Source organism: Passer domesticus, chromosome 5 (genome assembly GCF_036417665.1).
Source record: "Passer domesticus isolate bPasDom1 chromosome 5, bPasDom1.hap1, whole genome shotgun sequence".
NCBI classification, from domain to species: domain Eukaryota; kingdom Metazoa; phylum Chordata; class Aves; order Passeriformes; family Passeridae; genus Passer; species Passer domesticus.
This window is the reverse complement of record NC_087478.1, coordinates 80,678,273-80,698,587: the sequence shown is the minus strand read 5'-3', so window position 1 is coordinate 80,698,587 and position 20,315 is coordinate 80,678,273. Positions and strand designations below refer to the sequence as shown.

Sequence of the window (20,315 nt, the reverse complement as noted above, 5' to 3'; positions counted from 1 at the left end):
AACCACCCAAACCAAGCAGTTCAGCCTACTCTATGCATTTTAAAGGAACAGAAAATGCACCAGCCAAAATACATATTGGTCAAACAACTTCAGATATATTTTATCTTCACTTTTGTTTGGAGAGTTCCAACCCTGAAATGACTGGCGTTGCCTCATAACTAAAGTTTTAAATGATTTATAGCCAAGCTAAAAGTTTGATTTCATAATAGGTTATGTTATAAAAGCAAACATGATCTTCACAAAATAAGCGTTTTCAGTGTTTTGCAAAAAAAGTAGATTCTAGAAAGTGAAAACAGATCAATGTATGAGGCAAAAAAAAAAAAGTTAAGTTCAAGCAATGAATTCATCAGCTTCCCCAGAAGCAAGTAGGAACAAGCAAGTGCCTTGCCATGAATGTTGTTCATATTTTTCCTCATTAGGCAGAAGGTATTTTGAGGTAAAGAATTTACTCCATGATCATGGCTCTAAGCTACTTCACCGCTCAGGTGGAATCAGAAATTTGTCTCTTCCTCTCTCCACCTCCCAAAATAAACACCACACTTTAAGCTTTTGAATTTTTTTTCTCTGCATGACAGTTTTCACTTGTTTACTGCAAAAAAATTTGTTTTCTATGGCTAGGTTAAGGGAATCTGCAGATGCCACTGAATGCTCACACCTGGTGTTCCAGCAGGGACCATATTATTTAGATAAAACAGGAGTTTCACTACCAGAAGAACCACATGTAGCCCCTTCCACCAGTGACATAGGAGACTGATACACCTGGCCCAGTTTAGAGCAAAGCCAGGAGTTTCTTTCAGTTGTGTAGCTCAGTGACAAACAGCTTTAAATACATCAATATATTCCTCTTCTAGCTGATGTTAGGTAGCCACACATTTAAATGAAGATATACTTTAAGGTTTAAAAAAAACTTGGTCATATTTAAACTGTATCCTTTTCTCCTTTGAAAAAAAATACACAAACCAACAACCTGAATCCTGAATCCTGCAAGAAAATGGGAAACTTATGAGCTAGAATGTGACTCCTATGGGCTGGAAAAAGTAACTGGAAAATTCCAGCTATCACCACACCAACTATGGCTCCAGTCAGTTAACCAAGAAACCCAGAAAGTTTCATATTGGCAGCCGTGATCAAGCTAACATATGCAGTAAGCATTTCTAGACCTATACTTAAGAAAGGCCCCTCATTCCATTCCCTTTCTTTCCTGGAAAGAATTTAAGCACATTATTATGTGCTTAACTGATTAACTGAAATGTATAGCTGCATGGGGGTTTTTTTGCTAAAGAAAAGCAGCAAATTAAGAGTTTATGTACAACCCTAAATTCCTGTCAACAGAACAGCACAACAGCTATTTGTGCCATTCAATCTATACAATTCCAAACCTAAAATGCTACCAGCACTTCATTTTTGTGCACAGCCTCTGTATTTATTTCCATCTAATAGTACATTCAATATCGCAAAAAGCACAGCACACTTTAAACATCTTTGAAGACAGTTTGATATAACTGCCTATAAAAACCTATTATGGCTAAGCCCAAATCACACTAAAAAAACCAACAAAACAAACCAGTGATAAAACTCGTATTAAAATGTAATTTATCAAGCTTTGAGAGAAAAAAAAATTTAAAAAAAGGCACCAAGTTGGTAAGATAAACATGTCACTAAAATGCAACATTAAAATTTATCTAAATTCAACATTAGAATTTATTTGGGAACTAAAATGACAGAAAATAGTTTTTCTATTCACAACAACAGAATTTTAAAAGCTTTTCCCAGAGCGCATTGTTTTTAGTTCTGGGTTGGGAGCCAAGCCACCTACATGAAGAGTCAGAGCTACAAAGGAACTTCAATGCTAACAGTCATCTTCCAAATCACGTAAATCATAAATATTACATCAGTTCTGCATCTGCAATATATCACCACCACACCACTGTACCACAAGAATTGCCAGTGGCTGCATTAATGAAATTACCCTAAGCACAGGTTTCTGGAAGCTGATGTATTACATCCACCCACAGCTCTGATTCAGACCATCCAAATTCAGTCTGGAATTATTTCCTGATGAAAATCAATACCTAACTTTTACTGAGATGAGTTGAAGTATTCCCCAGAATCTTCAAACAGATGAATAAGACATTTTTTTGCATGTATTCATCCATCAAGACTTGTCATCCTTAAGGAACACCAAAAGAAACCCAAACCAAAGTGACACAGCAAAACCTTGGGCTTCCCTTGCTAAATGCCTCTCTGGAGACAAGTGTGCTGTAATTTTCTAGCTATAAAAAACAAAAACCTTCTCAAAATTGGAATCTGACAAGATTTCCAAGTGTCACAGCACTGCAGCACTTTTACAATTAGACTTTCAACTGCCAGGGAGGAGAAAAGAAGACATGTATTTTATATTTCTCCTATTAAGAGAAAACTGTTACCAGAAAGTGGAAACTGAAGTGTTTTTCAGTTATTTAAATCCTAAGCTACAACCAGATACTGCTTTGTGACAGATTTTGCAGCTCACTATATGACATTTCAACAGAAATAAACACCCAGCTTTGCAGGTGATACACACACAGATACATACACTGACTGGAAATGCACCTGGTTTTCTGTTTTGTGCCCTCCACAAGCACCTACAACCCCCAAAATCACATTTGAAACCTGGCATCCAGTAACACTGCCATATGAGCTGTGTGTTAAAATCAGGTACCTTACAAGTGTCTATTTGGAAATTACATCCCATCCAGCACCACCAGCTAATTAAAAAAAGCTCAAATTCCTGCTACATTCAATCTCTATGACATGATTTAGCAGACAAGCATGTCTAAATAAAAATCTTGGAAGTGAGACACAGTTACAGCAAGTAATAAACACAACCTCTACCCACAATTAGGCTTCTACTTAAAATCTTAACTTGAACTTTACGAAGTTGCATTCCGATTTTCATATTTTGTGAGTTATTGAATGCTGGATTAAAAAAATCTTTAAAAGAGCATTTATTTCCGAAGTGGGAGGAAATGCTTTATGTCTTAGAAAAAACAATCATTAAAATGTGTAAGAATTACTCACCAGTCTCCAGAGACATGAATTCTTTAGCACAAGCTTGACACACAAACAGTAAGGATGTGAGGGACGACCCTTTTCTCTTGGAAGCTGTTTCCCAGTGAGTACTGCTCAGCCCTGACCCAGAGGAAAAGCAACTTAGCTGTCAGGATTGCTAGACTCTGGGAAAGCTGATCCCACAGTGATGTCACTTATTCCTGAAATGTTCCTGCAGCTCCAAAGTATTGACTCTCTCCTGCCAATAAAATCTCATCCTCCAGATGACTGGAAACAAAACGTTTAACTACAGCATTGAGTTTCAACAGGAGATAATAATAGAGATTTTAACAGCGTATCTCGAGCTTAGACAAACTATTACAGTCAGAAAAAAGTGAAAAAACAATCCCAAACCTCAAAGAAGACCCAGATGTAATCTAAATATGCCCTTCTAATTATCTCTAACCTGCAAAGATTTTCTTTGTGGCAGCAGTAGCCAGGAAACACTCCATGAGATGAAGGGGAAGAGCAAAGACTGGCACCACAGCACTGGGCATCTGTCTACAAAGCTCCAGCTGATTCAGCTGAGAAGTTCTTGGTGGCCCTCAGCCAGGTCACCTTTCTCCCTTTTTTGACTTCTTTCTGCCCCAAGGTGTCCCCCACAATGGAAGCTCAGTCCTCAGGATTTTGCCCATTCTTTTTGGATGGAAAGAAAAAAAAATATAATAATGAGCAAAACCCAAAACGCTTGTGTGCTAAAATCAGGAAGTCTTAATACTGAAATAGATGTATCCAAACTATTAATGCAGCATGTGAAGCTATCAAAACTGTGAAGAACACCACAGAAAGGAAAGAAATGATCACAACAGGCACTGCAGGAAATTTCTGTACAGGACAGAGAAACCAGGGACTAATACTCTAAAAATATAAAGCAAGAAGGAGATGAAGAACATGAAGAAATTATTTGGTGCATAAAATTCACTTCTGCAATAGTAAAAAGCAGAGTTGCACTTGAAGGGATGACTGGGGTCGTCTACAAAATCCCAAATTTTAGACTGGAGCACAGAGATCTTTCATATTAAAACCCTAAACATCAAAGATTATCTTCACGAATATCTTCAAATTAGCGTCACACACATCTTTAAATATGACAGCCCACAGATTTCCAACAGTCCTGAGCCAACAGAATCCTAAATTAGAGCTGGTTAGCAACCAACAGGGGCACTGTGTGGGCAAGCACCACCTTCAGTCAACTGCACTGAGGGCAGTGCAAGCCTTTCTGCACAGAGAAGGCTTGGATTTTTGTACATTTATTAGTGAAAATATGTGAAAATATGAAGAGATAAGCCTTGCAGAAAAATATGGAAATTCACAAGATAAATCGTTACTTTGTAAAAAGTGATCCCACACGTGCAAGATGAGAAATTCTAAGGAATGCATAAAGTAACAAACTGGAGGGAACACAGAATCCTTCAAAGCAAAGAAATGGCAACTCAAGTTAGAACAGAAGACATTCCTCTGATAGGAACGGGAAAACACCCCAAAAGTGGCAGGCAGTCTAAAAAAGCTTAAAATGGGGATTCAAACCTGAGTTATCCTTCATTTTTCAGTGTGAGCAGCATCAAAAACAGAAGCTGGGGGGCAGAATGAACTGCAAATAAATGCAGGGTAAAAGCTGCCATGGGGGCCAGGAATGAACTGGTTAAAGAGAAGCAGCCAAGTGCTCAACCAGTGCCCAGGACACTCCTGCCAGGAGCCTGCTCAGAGCTAATGGGTGAGATCATCAAACCCTTCTGTGTCAGAAAAAGGCTGGCTCCAAAACCCACAAGTGCTAAAGCCCCAAGGCGAGTGACCTATTTTGAAACAATTTCACCTGTCACACTTAGAAGAGCAAAAATCTGGAGGGCAAAACCTGTGAAACGCTGTTTTCCGAAAAAGTATGGAATGTGAGACTTGAGCCAAGTATTAACAATGCAGAAATTAGCTGGAAAATACAAGAGTTTTGCCATCAGTCTATGGTAAGCAAAGCCATGCACTGTATTTCAAAATGTGACTGGATGGATTAATAAATTCAAGTTCTATTGATCTGTTTTTTTTTAAATTAAATTCTTTCAGACTTAAATAAACAGAAATCACCATGGGTGGACTAAAAGAGTGGGATTCAAAACTGTGGTATTATACAGGCATGTGTTAAGTGGTCAGTATTAGAGACTGTGCCTCCTTTTCTTGCTTGGCACATTTGATTTACAATACTGATCCACTGCTTGAAATGAAGTTAGCAATCTTCTACTTTTTTTGATAGCATATGATAAGTTTTATAGAAGTATTTAATCTCCTGCTAGTTCTGTGGCATTAAAGCCTCTCTTTGTAAGAGCTGTGCTATTTCCAGAAGAATCTAAATTTCATTAATAGCCTCCAGCCCTGAATTCAGTGTTAAGATCTGATGAAGCATTAGCACATGACACTGGAAGACAAAGATCTACCAGTTTTGAGACACAGAAGCTTACCAGAATGTAAGGGCTGATTTTGAGAGAGAAAATCTTAATATTTAATTACACCGACATTCTGGTTTTGTCCAGTTTTGAATTTCATTTAAAAATTAGCTATTCCTGAATGCCTTCAAACTGAGATTGCAGTCATGGCTGAAGCACCATAATTTTCAACAAACAACTTCCTAAAAACTCAAGACAGCTAAGACTAATCCTAGCAGTCTATATCAGAGCAGGATAACAGGACACACTTTGTTACTGTTGAACTAGAGAGTTATGGACTGTTCCACCCAACACAATTTGCTATATTCAAGAAGAAAAATTTTGTTCTTTTCAGCCAAACCAATACAAAGACGAAACAACATAATTGAGCCCAAGGAGCAGGGGAAAATAAAATTGCTCTGGACACATATGTGCAGACAACCACATGGCAATCTTTTCTGTATATTCCACAGAATTTAGGGGTTTATGTTCACATCTAAGTTACTAAGACCTTTAATAAGTTATTTTACTAAGATCTTTAGACATTTGATTTAGGGAACATGCTTCTGATTATTTCAACAGGCTGCCTTATGGATAGTTAGTGTATATGCTATAATATACCTTAGGTCAAAAAGATGTCACAGAGGAGTGAGGCTCATGCAGAAATGTCAGATGAACAAGACTCTCGGTGGTCATCAAGTTCAGCCTCGTGCTCAGAGGTAAATCCAATGCCAGATCAGATTGCAAATGTCCAGTTGAGTCTCAAAAATCTTCAAGAAATACATGGAATCATTCTCTGCTCAGGAGGCTTGGGCTTTTTACTATATTTTTATTTTAATCTGTTAGAATGTGCTTTATTGCAGTTTATGACCATTGCTCTTTTTACAGTCCTGAAGAGACTGTGTCTCATTTATAAAGTCCATGTAGTTAATGAAGGCTGCAGTTAAGTCCCTCTTTTGTCATCTCTTCAGGCTAAACACATTGATCTCCTTCAGCCTCTTGAGCAGAGAATGATTCCAAGTCTTTCTTAAAGATTTCTGAGGCTCAAATGGGCAAGGACCTTTGCAATCTGAACTGGCATTGGATTTACCTCTGAGCACGAGTCTGAACTTAATGACCACCAAGAGTCTTGTCCATCTTTCATTTCTGCAGGAGCCTCACTCCTGTGTGAGGAACTGACTTGCTGATCCAGTGACAAAACAGTTCCACCCCAGCAGCAACTCCAGGGAGACTCCCTGCAAACAACACTGAAACTTCAAACTATTGATTGCTCATGGTGCAGTTAATTCCTCACCATTCATACCCCACACTCAGACACAGAGGTACCACATGAAGATGCATCAAAAGCCTTGCTGAATGCATGTGGCTTCTACTGTTTTCCTCCTCACATGCAGAGGCAGTCACTGTAGGAGGTAGCCAGGTTGGTGAGGCAAGATTTTCCTTGATTTTTCCTGTTCCTTTTTCCATGCTGCCTGTTTCCAATTACCTTCCAGTCTTTCACATGGCTAGGAACAGTTTAAATGAGAACTCACTCTTTAATATTCACAGGGAAAAGGGTGAAGCTGACCAGTGTTTAATTCCCTGGATTATTTCCTTTCTTGCCTTTTTTTTTTTTTAACACAGCAATGTTTGTCTATTTGCAGTCATCGGGGTTACCCATGTTGATAAAAATCACTCTCGTGGTGACATCTGTCAGCTCACTCAGCACCCTCTGTTTATGTTCCTAGAATAAGAATCCATAGCTGTTTCAAGCATCAGTCAAAAAATAATTTTAAAGTGAATGTCATATTAAAAAAAAAAAAACCCAAACCAACAAAAAGCAACCTAGGAGAGGTAAGGGCCTTAAGGCAGCTTATATCTGTCAAAACAAAAAATGGACGAAAAAGAAGAAGAGGTGGAGCAACAAATGACCCCCATAGGAAACACATCAATAGTCCAGGTTGCTGGAATGCTCCAGGATCTGCTGGGAGCTGCCACCTGATATTTCCTCTGTATCCACAACCCTGCTGTAAATCTCTCTACTGAGAGCACTGAAGTGTCACCCAAACATTTCTTTCAGCTTGCTCTGCTTCGTTTAAGCTCTATACACCACCAGCAAAAATGATAATGAATTTGAAAGCAGGAATTTCAACTGCTTGCCGTTGACAGTACAGACAGAAGAAGTTTTCCCAAAGGGAAAGCCCAACCTTGGCTTGCAACTGGAACGCCTTGCTGTGTCCCAAACATCAAAGAAGTTAAAGACATGTAATGGAAACTGCATGCAGCATGAACATCACCAGCCCAGCAACCTCAGCAGGCACGGCAAGCCCTCAACAGCCCATGGGGCACTTTTTCCCAATTACATGACACACAAAGACACTGACGGAACCTTAAATGAGCTTGGGAATAACCAGGCAGCATTTAGAGTTGCAGTCTTTCTAGAATAACATGTTTATATACAGCCTTTGATTCTGTGCATTGGAAATGAAAAGAAGCAAAGTGAATGTTTCCTCCTTCCCAATGCTTTCAGAGGAAGGGAACAGCATTTTTAGATTTACTGCTGAAAGACCAAGATTAAAGCAAACGTCTGGTTAAAGAATGCATTAATTTTACAAACATATATACATTGCAACAGCATCTTTTATTACAGCAAACTGCACTCTCCTGCTGCAGGAGTTGCCATTAGGCAACAGCTGAGACAAAAATTTGAGGGAATTTTAGCTCGCTGCTGAGGCCAACACCAGCCAGAACCTACTCTTCACTCAATCACAGAGAGGTCTGGGCTGGAAGGGACTTTAAAGATCCTCTGGTTCCACCCATCCTGCCATGGGCAGGGACATCTTCCACTATCCCAGGGTGCTCCAAGCCCTGTCCAACCTGGCCTCGGGCACTTCCAGGGATGAAGCATTCACAGCTTCCCTGGGCACCCTGTGCCAGTGCCTCACCAGCCTCACAGTAATGAATTTCTTCCTAAAACCCAACTAAACCTGCCTTTTTCAAACCAAAACCACTGCATCAAAAACACTGTCACTATCTGCCTGTGTAAACTCCTCTCCCTCCTTTTTCTAAACCCCCTTAGCTCCCTCCCTCGCTTTTATGAAATGCACTTCATGTTTAATCCAGGATGCAACTCTTCAGGAAAGAGCAGTCATGAAACCTGATTATTTAGAGATTTTATTCACCAGAAAACAGATTTTCAAGCATGTGCCAGACATGAAGGACCCACAGTGTCCCACACCTCATCATTAAGGCCTGAAACTTCCGAGATGGAAGACAGACACTTATTCCATTCCCTGAAGCCTGTGACAGTCTTCTGCTCCCCCCAGTGGCAAAAACCCAAATATAATCCACAAGGAGGCCACTGAAGCAGCATCACAGGCTCACACAGCACTGTTCTCAGAGGTTCTTCAAACCCAAAATCTCCAGTATGCAAAGGATTTTTGTTCTACGAAACATAAACAGTCTAAATCAACCTTTGTATTGCTTTGTGATAACCATCTCCAGGGTCATAAAGGACTTGATAACACTCTGAAAAAACATCTGGTTAGAAGTCATAAGCTTCTCTATTCTACACATTGGGGGTAGTTGTTTCTAACATAAATGACATGCCCAAGTTATTTATCAATAACTTTAAACTAGTAAATTACAATTTCTGCCTCTAGAGCAAGGACTGTGATGTCAACAGAATCAGCAAAGGAATTTATTGTCTTCAACTAATTTCTTTTCTGGATAAAGAGCAGCAGGGTCTTACTGATTATTATCCCTTATTACTACAATTCTTCAATTAAAAAGGTTTCTTCTATTTTCATTCAATATGAGAAAGCTGCAGAGAAGTGGAAGGGTATTCACCAGTCACAGTGTCTACATTTTTATCTGTAAGAATGCTACTGGTGTGTGCATGAGGGTTTTTCTTTACCCAAGTTAAGGGTAAAGAAAGTGTAGACTATTTGCAGACACCAAAATGCTTTTAGTGAAAAAGGGTCCAGTGGCTCAGTGTTCAAATTGTAAATTTGAAAACTGCCACAGGGATATCAGAGGTTTGCAGGGAACAAACTGGAAACATTTTAAAACTATTGAAAGCATTTTCCTTCTAATATTTTTCAAGGAAATGGCTGTGCCATTTTCATTTAATCTTTTATATAGAACTATGGAGATAACAAGAGACAAAAAATGGAGCCTGGGAAGCAGAAATGCTTTCTGGATCAGAAGTCTAGAAGTGTTAGAGGAACTACAATATGGTTGTAGTTAGTGTAAAGCAGGGGCTAAACTCATGTACAGGTAAGGACACCCCATGCACTCACATCACCCTGACATTTCTGAGCTTCTCTCCTCTTGGTTGCTGTGCTATTGCTTTTCCACATAGTTCTCTTTGTTCCAGCTCTGCACAGGTGCAGCAGAAGCTTTCATACATTTTTGGGTGAAAATGGAGAAGGGGAATGTAGTCAGAGACTCTCAATATCACTTCAACACAGTTGTCAGAAAACGACACATTACCACTCTACTAGACATGTCACTGTAACATAAAATTAAGAAATTAAATACATCTAATTCTGTTGAAGTACCACACTGATTAATACATTTAATAGTCCTGTCTTAACAAAACTGAAACTGTTCTTACTTGGTTTCAACACAGAGGAGGTAATGAAATAAAAAACTGCATCCAATGGATAAAATTATCAATCTGAATCTGTCCTGTGAGTGTGAACCATTACAGGACACAATGAGACAAGAACATCTTGGTGCTCAGCGCCCTGAGCTGATGAATTTATGACCCTGAACTTCCTGTTACAGGGCAGTACCACAGTAAGATACCAGATTTCTAAATGGAATGATGCAAAGCTGGTAGCTAAGACATTGAAACCAATCCAGCTTCATGAGCAAGAAGTTCCTCTGGGGCTATTTGGATTTTCTTCCTATGGGGCCAGGTGCAGCTTTGCACTGACATGCATTTCAGGGCCTGAGGTATTTGACTGACAGTCATCATCAAGCTAATTACATCAGGGATGTGCCCTTTGGCTCCACCAGGCTTCCTCTGTGATCCTGGTTAAGTAAACCTCTGTTTCCACCCCCAATTTGTATTACCATGATACAAAATACTCCCCAGCATTAAAACAGATAAATACAACTATACAGCTAAATACAACTAAACAGCTGAATACAACAGCTTAATGTTAAGTAAATCTCTGTTTCCATTCCCAATTTGTATTGTCATGATATAAATACTCCCCACCATTAAAACAGCTAAATGCAACAGCTAAAAAAAAAATTGCAACAGCTTAAAAAATGCAACAGCTAAAAAAAATATGCAACCGCTAAAAATGCAACAGCTAAAAAAAAATGCAACAGCTAAATGCTAATGCTGCAATGGAAGGTTGTGGGGAACATTCTCTACCTATTTCTGATCATTTAGGCAGCTGGAAATTCACTTCAGCTGCCCCTGCAGGAAGCACATCATGGCCAAAATCACACTGTACTTGGAGACACTTTCAGAGGCAGCATTAAAGAACTTATTTTGACAGCCTCAGTTTGAGGACCACTAAGGATATCTGTCTTGTGTTTGCTCACAGAGAGAACAAATGCACTGGGCAGAGTGGGCTGAAGCAGATGGTATTACCAAAACTGGTGTTGTTTAAGTCATGCCTTTCCTTCTCTGCTATGACAACCTTGATGGCTTGGGCTATTTTCTCCAGGAGGAAAAAAATTCATCCTATTTCTCAGAACAGTTTAAAAAAAAAAAAGAAATAAAAATTCTAACACAGAGATCCCAGTCAAGATACAATGTCTCATACCAGACAAATTTCTATTGAGAAAAATTGTTACGACTTGTATTGATATCCTGTGTTTTAATGACAGCTCTGAAAACCTTTTTGTATTTCTTGTTTCTCAGTGCATCTTTTCCCCTCCAAAACCTCCATCATATGTTGACCCCATCTTGTCAAAAAGAACTGTCCATTTAAAATAATGCAATAGATCAATTTTGCTGGTTTTGTTTTTAACTTAATCATGGGTCATACTTAAAGGGACCTCAAGACTCCGTAACAAATCCTGCTCCATTAAAACTTTGCAGTTCTTTCCAGTAAAGATGTTACTCAGTGCTGTCACCAAACACAATGTTTTCACTGATTAAAAGGTTTTTATTCAGTTGCCCATATGTAAATGTTCATGTAAATGACAGATTTTCTACCAATATGGTTATGTTATGGTACCTATATAACTGCCTGGAAAAAAATCCCTGTACACATTATTATATATATTATGGCAAAAGAGGCAAAAAGACCATCTGAAATATAAATACAGCCAAATTTGGGAATAAACTTAAAGACTGAAAATACTGAAATATGGATTAAGTTAATAATTTCCAGATAAATAGGGAGGTATAAAACATGGAAACCTTTTGGTATTTCAGGCAAGATACGAATTGCAGACACATCCCTTCAAGTGGCCTGAAGTACATAATAATTAACATTTCCTTTCTTTTTCCCTCAATGGTCATACTTTGAAAGAGTATCAAGTTTTGATTGGCTTGGAAAAAATGAAGTCACTTTATGGTACATGCTTCCATTAAATTCAGAGTAGCTTAAGGAAAGCAGAAAGTAATTCCAGCCATTGACATGTTTAAATACTAAACTGTTCTCACCACAGCACTGAAATGTGCATAAGACAATATCCTGAAAACATTGTAGAACATGGAAACATGCATAAACATAAGGAAAGTGATGCTGTACTGACAACACACTGAAAAAATTCAAGCTTATGTATCATTTTGAGAAGCATTCCTTTTTTCTTCCTTTTGGTTTTTCCATTTTTCCTATGTTCATGGGGAGGGGATGGAAATTCTGATCCACAAAAAGAAATGTTTTACTTACTCTTGGTCATCTTTTAGGAAATTTAAAGTTCCAAACAATCCCTCTATACAAAATCATTTGCTAAATTTTCATTCACAGATATGCCCAATAAATATCTATTCACCACTGAATTGCAAAGATCTAGTGTATTCATGGCAAAAATCATCCAGAATTCACAGGACTGTATTTAATACCCATTTTAAACCTCAGTGTACTGAAAAAGTAGACAATTTTTAGCTCATTCAGCAAGGACTCAGCCAGCTCATTATTTCCACTCTCATGGTGCAAAAAAAAAAAAAAAAAGAAGTCATTAAAAAAAAAAAAAAACAAAAAACAAAACATAATCCCAAATATTTTCGTTTTTCACTTTAACAGACCCATTTCTCAACTTATTCTGGACACATACAGAAAGAACTAATAATGCCTTCTTTACTTTTCCATAAAATCTCAGACTCAATTATACATGGCTGACATTAGAGCCAATTATTTTAAATGAGAACTGGTGTACATTTTCTCGTTCACTTGGAAAAGTAAATTTAGCTCATGCTTGTGAAACACAGCTCCACTCCTTCCTCCACTTCATACAAAAAAACCCCAATAAATGGCACTATCAGATTGTAGCAAACTGTCTAAAATAGGTCAAGATCTGATGCAGAATGCTGACAAGGTTTTAGACACAACCTTCAGCCTAAAATTGTCACAGGCTCTCCATGCCCTCCATCTGGCACACCAAGTGAGTGTGTGCAATTGTCAGCAGTAGTAAAATCTCTTATTCAGAGCACAGTGTGAATGGAAGAAGGCTGAGCCTTCACTGTCCAAAAGATGTTAATAATTCAAAACACAGTTGGCAGGCAGCTAAAGTGATACATATACAAAGGCTCCCCTTCACCTCACATCCTTAACTGATTTTTTCCCCCTGTGCAAACAATTATATTTATGAAAACTCAAGGAAAAAGTTTAAATAAACATTATTTCAGCAGTGGTGCTCCCTCAAAAGGACTAAAGCCACCACCACATTCTCACTGCTTTCCTGCTGAAAAAGTGCCACAGAAGTCAGTGACTTTTTATTCATCCTCTTCAGAAAATAACTCAACAGGTTAAATTACATGCCTTACATTTTCAGTCACACGAGTGAGCTCCTCAAGCTCCTTCCAGAGACCTCCAGCTTCTAAAAATCAGAACACCTACATGGCACAATCCTAGGAACCTAAATCTTTCACCCTGCCAATTACAATATATTGATCCAAAATAAAAGACAAGAAAATCCTAATGATGGCTAACATGTCTAAAATGACTGAATAATAATATCCCTTAGCATGGAAAAGCATTATTTTATTCAATTTCAGTCCTCAGTTCTGTGCAATTTAAATGCATTTTGAGTAATCTTGTTCAGCCAGCAGCCCTTACACACATTCACCTCTCTCTGCATGTTCTCTATGTATATATATTTTATATACATATTTATGCACATACCTGTCTAGAAATATAAATAAAGCAACAAAACTAGCACAGAGTAAAACAAAAGGCAATGGTCAAGTTTTCTCAGTTCTCACAATAGCCTCTTTATGCACAACCACAGTAAGATCGTAAACACAAGGAAGATTTTTGGTTTTTCCACAAGCTGCCCATGACCCAAAGTGGACTTAAATGTTCAATAAAATGGTTACAGAGAAGAGAAGCTCTGCAGAGGAGAGAGTATCTTACCTACAAAATTCAGCTAACCTTTGTAACAATAATGGAAGAATTCAGCTTTTTGGAAAACTAACAGAGTCAGCACTTACTTCAAAGGAAAGAATAAATATTATCCTGAAGAGTAAAATAGACACAATCAAGGTTACAAAAATAGCTTGAGATGTTTAACACTTGCAAATTTCTGCTTTCCTTTAGACTAAAAACTGTTCTTTTACAAAACCTGTGAAATACAACTTCCTGAGAGGTTTCAAGTTCTCTAGGACTGCTGTTTGTCCAGAAATTGCTCTGTGGTAAATCTGTGTATCTTCATATTATCCTCCAGATCTCAGAGAGACACAGCTCAAGGCACCTGAAGGCACCACCACTATCCAACAACATGTTCCAGCTAGGAGTGAAAACTCATATTAGAAATAACTAAGAATTAGAAATAACAATAATAACTAATATTAGAAATAACTAATAATGCTTTGAAGGTAACAAGTTAGTGCCACAAGTACATGTTGGTTCTTGTTTCGTTTTTTTTTTTTTGGTTGAGGTTGGGATTGAAAGTTTTTGAGGTGATATTTTGTGTTTAGACTTAAATGTTTATTTTTTAATCTATGTTACAGTCACACAAGCAGTGAGTTTTGTAGTATTTTATTAACAAGTTACAAAATGGTTATGTATCTTTTTTAATAAGGTCTTTTAAGTCTAAACTATTTAATTAAGAAATGACACTTAAATTTTTATTTTTAACTTAATAACTAATCACTTGAAGTCAGCAATGCTGACTTTTTTGTTTAATTATAAAATCCTACTTAAACTTATGAAGAATGTGAAGGAGGACTAGCTTCTGCTTTAAAACTTTTATCTTGTTGTATATATATTACTATATTCTAAAACCCCAAAATCTAAGATTTTTACTTTGTGATATTACACACATCTAATCAAAGTACATACTCCTAATTTTAGTGTAATCAATTAATTTTGGAAGCTTTCTCCCCAGCCTCAGGCAAATGCAGTGCTCTCTTAGGGGTCAGAGTCTGTCAGCACAGCAAGTCCAAAACCCTCAGCAGCCAGGACTCCAGCAGCAGCAGCAGCAGGGTGATTTGTTTTGCTCAGCACAGGTCTGCAGTTCCCCCTGGCTGCCTCTCCTCCATCATCTGTCAGAGCAGCAATCCAGAATCCCGTTCTGGCAGCCCAGGCACAGCTTTTCTGACGGGTTATGACAGCCCTTTGCCACCATGAGGCCTCAATTAAATGTATTATCCTCAGGCTTTAACAAAAATCTTAACTCCTGCACCCATTTAGATCATTTTCCCCGGAAACCCCACATTAGGGGGTCAAGCAAACTCATGTTCAAGCACTCAAGATTCACAGATCACCCTCCCTCCCCTCCCTCTTCCAGCCAGGAGTGTCAGAGTGGTGATGAAGCTTAAGGGCTTATATTGATTCTACTCCTATAAATCAGGTCAGCTGGAATCATAACAGGGGTTGTGTTTGGCAAGAGCCTCTTCGTCAGACTCAGCAAATTCACAGACAAGCAGCTTTTCCCATTGTAATCCAAATCTTTTATCCAAAAGACTGAAGTATATATCCACAATCACAACAGGATAAAGGCTGTCCACTTTTAAAAACAGGCTCCCCTCCCAAACTCAAAATATTTGTGAATGCATTAGTGCTAAGAGCTCCCATCTCATTCCAGTGATGAACTGTGTCACACCAAAACCTTAAGATACACATGAAGTTCAGCCATGATATTAAATCATCTTTATTCACCCACAGGTAAGTGAAATTAGGAAACAACTTTTTTTTTGGGAATAGAAGTGGGTGGTGTCAGTTTATCAATTCACTCCCTGCTTCTTACAACCCCAGTTTAGAGGTTTTAAAAATATATTGCCAACTGATGGTTTTTTTGCTAAAAGTTAAATGCCTTGCATTAAAGAATTTAAAAGTTATAATTTGCAGATGGTTCTTGGAGGAAAACAAGGTTTTAAATCAAGTGCAAGAAGTAAGCCCTGATAATACTTTGAATCATAAATCCTGCCTTCCCCATAGTTAATTAGAAGTTAATTAAATCCTAAGCCGTATCAAGCATTCACCTTAACTACTACAAAGACTATAAATTTGTTCAGAAATTCCTACTATATCTTACCAACGTGCCAAACCTCAGTTGTGACAAAGAACTGGGAGACACCTTTTCCTATTCCTTTGCTGGTTAAAGAAGGAAATACATGCACAGCAGCAAAACTAACATCACAACACCTAACTTACCCTGTTGGGCAATTTGTCTTGAACCCAAGTACTGTAAACATCTTTTAACATTGTCTTAAATAATCATCTTTTCAAAGACTATTCAAGCCCCCTCTAAAATATGCGATGCATGAAATAATCCAGGTTTTAAACCAGTATTGGTTTAAAAGAACATAATGAAAAATGACTGAGAAGTGATGAAGAACTGTTGCTATATTTAGAACAGTTAGCTAATTTGAACTCAGAGGAAAAAAAAAATTATGCCAATTTTTCTGCCCAGCCCAGCATTCCTGTTAAAAAAGCAATTCTTCTGCAGTAAAGAAATTAACACACATATTATTTCACTGAAGTGAAGCACGGCAGAGCCATTTCAAACAGATCCCATTATCAGAGCAGAGAGCCAAGTGTGAAGCTGAGTTTTATCTGAGATATCTAAAGGCATCAGAAAGGGAAAGAGATGAATATCAACTCACCAAAAGCAGCGAGGCTCGTCTCACATCTCCACTTGCCAGTTCCAAGAGGAATCATATGTGCACTGATAGAAGGATGACAAAAGGGCATGCTGTGCTCTCCTCCACCCGCCTTGAGTGACAGCTCTGCTCACAGGCACACTCTGCAAAATCTCAAACAGTGGGGACCTGAGAGAGCATGCTCAGTGCCTCATTTAAAGTGGCCTGATGCTTCATCTCAGCAGGAGATGGCCTACTTCCAAACAATTTCAGAACTTTAAGTCAAATCTAAAATCGTTAATTGGAATACGCAAAACTCAGCCACCAAGCAGCACTGATTTTTTTTTTCCCCTCTCTTTTTTGTTTTAAATCTGGGCTGATGCACAGATAATTATTTGCACTACTTCCCTGAAGGGCATCCTGAGGCTTAAACACTATCATCATGTGCTCCACTGTAATTGCATGATGCCACTGCAATAGATTGAAAACCTTTTTCAGGATAGGATATGGTTTGAACACTCAGCAGCGCAATTCATAAATCAGAAAAAGACAACAGATCTGCTGAATTGTGTCCATATTGATTTAGGAATTAGCCTACCTGCTGATTTCTGGGCAGGTTTTTAAATTTTTATTTTTTTTTTAGCGTGAGGGAGGCAAGCCAAAAGGCTAGAGAACTGTCTAACCAGTGACTGCTTGAGAACAGTCTAGCAAATGATTTATGTTCCAGAGCCATTTACCTCCACTTAAAGTCTCTTTATACATAAAGAAACCACTTAGCTTCTTAATGAAACAATTTATTTGGATATCAGAAGTCAGGTTATTCACATGCAAAAATCCTGTGAAGCAGATATTCAAACCTTTTCCCCTCAGGACACGAACACCTTTTAATACACCCACAGACAAGTGGATCAGAAGTCTTCCGTGTTTTGGTTTTCTCCATCTCACAGTCCTCTTTCCATATTTATTGTATATTCATTTTTTCAAATGAATACACAAAGTTTTCCTCCTCTTGTGAGGAGAAAAAAGCTGTGCCCCAGGCACTTCTGGTTTTATAAAATGCTTTCCTACTTATCATTCAAGCTGAAAGCAGAGCCAGGCAGGGTACTTCATAAATGCTGTATTTTAAAGGATGCTGTATAAAAGAGCAGCACAGCCCTCCTCCTGGTCTGCACCACACCTGAGCACAAGACTCAGAATAAACTCTGCCATCAAATCCTCTCTTTCCAGGATGGTGGATATTGGACAATACAATAGTTGGCAGAGAAGCAGGACAATATTCTTAAGCTTCATTAATGTTTGTAAGTAACTTAAAAATTGGATTTTCCTGTTTATCCAAAAATGCTTGTATTTACTACAAGGATCAGCAACTTCAGACACAGAGTTTTGAAGTCTAAGACCTTCACTCTGCACTCCAATGGTTTAAAAATCCTCTTTACCAAGGTAATTATTTGAACATTAATCCTTGCCCCTTTCATTTGAATTCGCACAGAATGAGAGGAAGTATTTCCACTTCAGTAATTCCTTCCAGCCATAAACCCCGAAGTCAAGGTGCACAACAGAGCTGTGGCACGGCTGAACCTGATTTCATAAACACACCCAAACACCCCAGTCCATATTCCAGAGACACTATAAAAACTAGTTCATTTATAGTCATGTAGCTGCATTCACTTGGTTTTTCATCCCATAATACCTTGGTAGTTAATTTTCTTACACCAAAACACACAAAGAGAATCCTTGCTACAGTACATGTCCACACTGCAAAATTCAGATGAATTCTGCAGTCTGCCATTAGGTGATGAAAAGCCATCTTCTTGATAAGAATTTTACTACTTCTTTACCAGCTAGTGGGCACTTTAAAGAAATAAATACTAAATCATATTTCACATTTTTACCTAAGCTTTTATTCGTTTGTCATCTAATTTTTCGTCATTTGCTTTGTTATTGCTCTCTGAACTTCCATGTAGATCCAGAATGGTAACCCAAAATTTTATTTTAAAAAAGTATTTATTTTTAAATTTTATTTTTAAAATGCAAGGTGCCATGGACATAAGAGCTGCCTCCTGAATGAGAAACGTTTTCATCCAGGCTTGCTCTAGCTTTGTTCAGAAAACAAAATAAATAAAGAAAGAAATAAATGCTATTGCACAAAGTATTACTTGTATGAATCCACAGCTACCTGATCAGTAGTTTGCAGTTTCTACATATAGAAGATGAGGAAGGGGGAAAAGAAGCTGCTAATAAAACCCATTACAATTGAAGTAAACACTGTTCTCTTGTTTCAAGTTCATTTCCCTTCTCTTCCCAAAATCCCATTAAGCTGAGCACAAATTACAAGAATTTTCTTTGAGCTAGACAACAGTTCACAAGTTCAAAAGGTTTGCTCTGAAGTTAAGTTTCTGTGGGTATATTCTCTGCAAAAGACAATTTTTTATGGAAAAAAAAAACCAACCCAAAACCCTCTGCACTTCTTGGGACAAGTGCCCAACTTTACAGAAGCATAAGGAAATTTTAGGACATTTTTGTTTTTTTCTGTTGATGAATCTGTATTTTATTGTTTTAATGGCCTACAAATCGTAGCAAAAGGGTTATGAGTAGCATATAAAGCCAAAATAATTTGATTTCTCAACTAATGCAGAACAGTTGCAAAGCATTCTCTTGCTGACCTTGAAAGGGTTTCCTTTACAATTACATAAATTTGAGTTTCAAGATCTTGATAAGGAAGTTTTACAGTGAGTGAGTAAATCTGCCAATTTGCCATCTAATAAACATGTCTTGAAAGAAAAAAAAAAAATTTAATTAATACATAAGAAGGGAAGTGTAGCCTGCACACAGGACTTCTAAGAAAATAATTCTTCTGAATACGACAAAGCTGGGATTAAAATCAAACAGCCCTGGAAGCTGAAACATTTTTCTAGAGTTTCTGCACTGATATCCAAACCAAACCACACGAAACACTAAAATCATGCCAGACCACTGTGTTATAAAGACAATGAGCCTCAGAGAGTGCTGCAGGGACACAATTAATTTCAGTGAACTCTGCAGACAGTTAGAGGCTAAGTTAGAAAATGTCTAGTGACTGAAGTGGTGGTGGTATTTATGGATTTTAATGTATTTATACATTTTAATGTATTTAACAAGAAATCAGGTGGTAAATACTTTAAACATCTTTCTCACCAACAGCTTCTTCACACAGGAACAGCCCTGATCACCTGCTCTGACACCAGGGCAGCTCATTTTAATGAGATGTTTGCTCAGCAGTATATTTGAGTTAATTTTCAGCCTCAGTATCAAACTCACCACTCTTTCACAATGAAATATGATGCACTTTTAGGGTTATAACTAGGCTTTATATGGATTTTATTAAGAGCCTTGACTTCTGTAATTGACATTTTTTAAACTAAACATGATAAATTCTTCAGTAAATTATATGCAGCTGAGTTTCACGAGACTTTCTGGCATCCCAAAAAGAATTCCACACGGATGTCTCTTGCACACAAACTCTTTCAGCTCTCCTCTCAGCTTTGGCATGAAGTCACAAGCAGTTTTCCTGAATTTAGTTACTAGCAGTAATACCTCAAGATGTCTCTCTCAAACACTACATCACAGATATGTAAGAA

At 37.9% G+C, this 20,315-nt stretch overlaps 1 protein-coding gene across 25 annotated transcripts in view; it reads right to left on the bottom strand.

Moving 5' to 3' along the window:
- The window catches only part of PLEKHA5 (pleckstrin homology domain containing A5), a 157,354-nt gene that overhangs the window by 80,851 nt on the left and 56,188 nt on the right, over positions 1-20,315 (bottom strand). The window contains exon 1 of one of the 25 annotated variants that reach the window (XM_064421411.1): positions 16,723-16,862. The exons of 23 other annotated variants lie outside the window; for them this stretch is intronic. The gene's annotated coding sequence lies outside the window, so the exon portion shown is untranslated. Of the gene's footprint in view, positions 1-3,060; positions 3,259-16,722; positions 16,863-20,315 lie in introns of those variants that run through there. One more of the 25 variants, XM_064421410.1, reaches the window with a different exon arrangement.